Source organism: Lytechinus pictus, chromosome 10, assembly GCF_037042905.1.
Source record: "Lytechinus pictus isolate F3 Inbred chromosome 10, Lp3.0, whole genome shotgun sequence".
Lineage (NCBI taxonomy): Eukaryota > Metazoa > Echinodermata > Echinoidea > Temnopleuroida > Toxopneustidae > Lytechinus > Lytechinus pictus.
The window spans coordinates 33,007,001-33,012,835 of NC_087254.1; positions in this window are offsets into that span (position 1 = coordinate 33,007,001).

Consider the following 5,835-nt stretch of genomic DNA (forward strand, 5'->3'; position numbering starts at 1 on the left):
CATATTGAACTTCAGTGTATATAAAAGATATTATATCCCACATAAATTAAATACTGGTTCAAAATTTCAAATAGCATGACATTACCAAATATATTATTATGATAAATATGACTATAGCATAGTCATATTTATCATCACAATTCCAGTTGGGAACAATATCCTCTGCTTTTGGTGTCTACGTAAAGCTAACAATAAGGACAATCTTAAAATTACATTAGTGCCAATATAAATTAATGTTCATCCAACAATTGCACTTGAATATACAACCTGTTATACATTATTATATTTGGTTTCCATGGCAATTACATGATCCCTAACTTAGCTGGAGGAATTTTCAACTCTCCCTCATCTATTTTTGTCATACAAAAACTGGCCATACAGAGTTTGCAATTCAGGTGATCTCAAAGAGCTGGAAAGATAGAAATAAAATAAAGTATTGACGATGTTATAGTAATTTCAAATATTTTTAAATTATTTTTTCTGCTGTTTTTACTATAAACTTTTTGTCAGGGTGAACTTCCCCTTCAAACCCACTTGAACGATACGTGGTATCATCTATGTATATAACATAAATGTTACACATGATGACCTCTACATACCCAAAATTAATTTAGAATGTTACAACTTCTACTTTACCTAAAATTGTAGTGGTTACTCACATTTTTAAGAAGAAACAATTTTGAATTTTTTTTAATACAATGTATATAAGAACAAATAAGTTTAATTTTTGTTCAATTCAAACAATGTATAAAAGAAAAAAGAAAAAAATTTATTGTTCAATTCAATTGTCCTTTCTTTCTTTTAAAGAAGTTGGAACTACCAAAAAATAAAAATTTAACTTTGATATGCCTGCATGAAGTTCACAAAAATTTATTTTTGTATCTAAGAAGCTGTATTTACCTCATCGATCAAGGGACTGCCGCTCTGATGCCCAAGTCATTGGAACTCGGTATTATTTCTGCTCGTGAAAGAAATGGAAAGGCCATCGCTTGTCGAGTAGGCCTATGAAACCTCTTCTCCTCATCCCTGGTTTAGGTTGGTACCAGCCCAAGTGCTGGTATCCTCCAGAAGACCTGTTGTTTCCAATGGAAGTTGCATTAAAAAAAGCTGTGACAGTAAAACCGACAGGTAAAAAATGAGAGACATATTTTTCGATAACGAAAAGCAAGTTTTAGATTTTGATAAAAAAAAAATAAGTTTTTCAATTTCGGTAGAATGCATTTCTTTTTCAATAAACTATTCCATATTGTAAACTTCATAACTTACATACTGAGACATTTTCAAATCTATTTCCTCAATTGGTTTAGATGTTGGTTGGAAGCGCCCCCCTGGCCTGAAGGCCTCCAAAAAGGGACGCCAAGGATGGTTTTGGGAAGCGCATTCCAACCACGCAGTCACTGTCCTATAATCAGCTTAGTGACATTAAAAAAAACTTTTTAATAAGTGGAAGAAGTGTGAAAATACAAAAATAGCACACTCTCGCCATTGGAATATGTCAAGAGACGGAAATTAACTAAAATAAGTAAGTTCGACCTCGCATAGCTAGTTGAGCCGAGTGCCACACTCAGTCACAATCACATCACAGCCGGCCGCCCAGCTGGCCGGCGAGGCGGTACCGCATCGGTGCCCTCTCCAGGTGAACTATCTCCAAAAGTTTGCATTAAGTATCAACTTTGTGAAATGCAATAACTTTAAATAAGTACAGGAAATGTGAAAATGGAATATGAAAATACAAAATAGCACACCCTCACCATTAAAATATGTCAAATGACGGAAAAATCAACTCAAATTTGCAGACCATGAACACAGCTCGCCGGCGGCGGTATCGGATTGTCAAGATATTCTCGTTGCAAGGGAACCCGCTTTATTTTCTTTCAAAATAGCTCAAAATACACTGAAATGTCAAATTTTCTGTCGAGAATGTATTGTAGAAACATGGATTATGTGGGAAAATACTTTTGAAGTAAAGTTTGAAATTTTATATCATGAAATTCTGAAGAAGACTTCAAGTGGTCGAGTTGTCCGATTCAGAGCCAACCCTGGACAACTCGACCGGGACGAGTTGTCCAGGGCAGCGGGTCGGGCTGTCCAGGGTCGGGCTGTCCCGGAACCCGTGTAACGGTTTATGCCTATTGTAACTTAGTGAACTGACATTGACATGTCGATCTCATTCTCATTTCTCAATCATGTCTGAATACGTGCAAGTCTTTTAGTTATTGGTGTGTAGCTTATTGAAGAGCTGGGGCTGTATTCTGAAAATTGTGTTAGAAGAAATATTCTTGTATCTTGGACTTTGTCTTTAGACTGACTAAACTAAAATCTGTATTCCGAAAATTCTTGTAAAAAGTTGTATCTTTTCTTGTAATGATGGGGGGACCTAAAGCTACGCACTTTGTTTTCAAACAATAAAAACTATCCCAATTTTAATATTTCAACAAATATCTTTCACTAATTTGTGGCAAACATACTAAAGATCATTAACCAAGAAGAAAATATCGCAAAACTCACTAATCATGCTAATACGAAAATCCTGCCGTGTTTTCCGAACACCTCTTGATTTCGCCACCCGATGTAGAAGGGGTCCTAAAGCTACGCACTCGATTATCATGCAAAAAAATAGTATTTCCTGTGCCTCAATTTCTAAAATATATTCATATTAGTATAGGATAAAATGAAATTTAAACGAATATAACTCCAAAGTTCCAAACAGTTGTTGGTTTTCTCTGCATTTAGAGATTTACTGCAGCCTCTGTAGAAAATTGAATAGGAGTTGTTCGTCACTCTGCAGACACAGTTCCACACACAGAGTGCACATTTGCCATAAAAACTGTATGCACGATGAGTGGTGCGTAGCTTTAGGACCCGCACAGCTTTAGGACCCCCTACCATAAATTTCGCTGAGCGCGTATGATGTCAGAGCTAGAATTATGCGTAAAGTTAAAAACGGCGCATAAATATCCCTTTGAGCAAGATATTTAACATATCGAGATAAAAGGTATTCTGAAAATTCTCTTATCTTTGCGTTCTGTTAACTTCCTTGCAAAATACAAGAAAATTTACAAGAGGTAGGGGTCTATTGTAACTTATTCTTGCATACATGTGGTATTTGTCCGTCTGCAATAATTATTTCTTTCTGCATCCCGCAAGAACATCATGTTTTACAAAAGGAGACATTCCAAAGACATAACAATGGATTGGTAGACTTTTCAGCAATTAAAATTGGTGTTCTTGACGATGTATCTTTTCAGAGAAAATATGTCTCTGAGAAGATCCACGTGTACATATATTTTTAGAACAGAAGCGCACAAGCCTAAGCGTCGGGGGCGCAAGGAAATTAGGACTCATAACTCATATCAACAATGCGCTTCATTATTTTTCAGGAGAGACGCTTCTATTGGTTGACCTAAGCATATAACAAGCTTAATGATTGGTTGATGAAATACTGGGCGTGTCAGAGATAAATTGCATGTAGGGGATGCGTCCTTACAGAGATAAGACAATTTTCAGAATACCAAGTTAAGAGAATTTCAGCGAGCTGTTATCTTGCTGACTTACAAGAAAAGTTAAAGACAATTTTCAGAATACCACCCTAGGCCTTATCCTGAAATAAGTCACCTCTCGAGCTCTCCTCGTGTGTGTCAGTGTGTGTGCGTCCGTTGTGTACAAAGTCAATGGGAGAGGAAAGAAGTCACCGCCGCTGACGAAATAAACGGCAGTGAATGGAGTGGTGACCTAAACCAGGATAATGCCAAAGAGCCAAGACTGTAAGATGGGGTGACCATAATTTGCGCACATTTCAAAAATTATCATTAAGTTGATTTTCAATAAAAAATTTCTCACAATTCATACAAATTTAATCAAAATCATAAATACCAGACGGAAGGCAAAATCCCAAAGTCAAATTCGCTTCAAGGAATTATAAAGTAGGTCAAGGGTTTCGCTGTATCGCGATCACAAAATTCCATGGCGCTCGACTAGTGCGCGCTTGGCTCTAAAAGTGTCATAAAAAAGTGTGACCTTAATTTGCGCATGATTGTTTTGCAAGGCTCTCGAAAGATATCAAGCAGATAAAGGTGAGATAATTACATCAGATGGAGGTTAAAATGCCATAAATTTGGTTGGTACCACACTTTACTTACTTATTTGGAGACCTGCTTGCAAACTGGCAATTTCTTGATGCTTGTTGAGAAGATCAGATTTTCTCGGAGCGGACGCAAAAGATAACAAAATTTTCCAATGTTTTGCCAATATTTTCACAATTTGAGACCTTACCTTCAAGAAAATTACCATACTGAGTAAAATTGGGTCGCTTTTTCTGTTGGTGATCTGTTTTTCAAGATACATGTAAAGATAAAGAGATATTTGACCGTGCGCAAATATTAGGTAACGCTCGAATTAAGGTCACACCACCATACTGTCGTGGACCTAGCCAGGCCAGGAGGCTCCTAGAGAGTAAAAATAATTCACTGATGAGTAACGTGTGCTTATATACTCTCCACTAGACAACTAGCAGCCCTCTGTTTCGAGGAGTTTTTAACATACATTTCTCCTCGTATACAGACGGCTCGCGATCGTGCAGCCGCCATTTGGGGGTTAACAATGCAAAATCCCCCCCCCCCCCCCCCCCCCGATAGGGCTCATTGATTTTTGTCTTTATTTCATGTAAATATATAAAAAGTACTGGACCAAACAAGATTATTAATCCGTTTTGGCCCTGAAATGCACCAAAACGGGGAAAAATAAATTGAAAGGGGAAAAAAGTAACTTACTTCGACTGTCGAGCAACTCCCACTTCCCTGGTTTATCTGAACTTAATACATAAACATAAGGCCATTGAGTTCCTGTACAGATCGAGTTAGAACTTCGGTCTCTGTAACTGGTGAGTGGAGCCAACGGAGTTCAGCGGAACAACCAATATAACAGAGACCAAAGCTTTTTGATCTAACTCTCCACGGAGCCAGGGATTGCGCCCCATTCTTTCATGTATGTGTACCGAGAAAAAAAAAAAAATTGGCTCCAAAATTTCTACTTTCCTTCTATAACTAAAAGATCTAGCCCTAAAAATCATGTAAATGGGATACAACTTCATTTCCGACATTTCTACAATATTGATTTCATTTTTAAACAAGAATTCATTAAAAAAACAAGAAAATTATTATGAAAAGAGGGGGAAAAATTGCCGCGATGTTTATGTCGCCATCTTGTTTTCTTTGTTTTTCGTCAAGCTACAAGACGCATATCGAGGATATGCGTCTTCTCGCTTGAACCAGAACTTCATGTAGGGGGTGGGAGAATGCTTCCATTTCTTCCCAAAGTTCATGAAACTGTGACAGTGTGTCATTATTTTTTACTTCTCAACAAGATCAATTATTTTGATGTTTCGTATTCAAATAGTTTCACCGACAATTTCCATTAAAAAAAAAATATATATATATAAAAAAGAATGACAAATTTGAGAAATAAATATAAGAAAGTGATAATGCAAAGGAATTACTTTTGATACCATATTTTTGTTTTACATAATAATAGTAACATGCATTTTGGGAGATAATGCCATAGACAACGTGTCAATTTTTGGCACAATTGGCTGGTTGACGGCTGAGACTTTTAGGGGGTGGGCCCGGCCTGGAAGGCCCCTCCTTGGATTTATAAACAATCCAAAAAGGCCTGGCCTAGTTAATGTTAAATGTTCTTGCACAATGATAATCATTTTACATTGAAGAAAAAAAATCAATTATTTTCTAATGAGCACACATTCCCCAGCCCTGCTGTCCCCTTCCAATATTATTAAGATGTCATTAAAGAGAAATTTGCCTCTTTTCTTTCTTTCAGGTG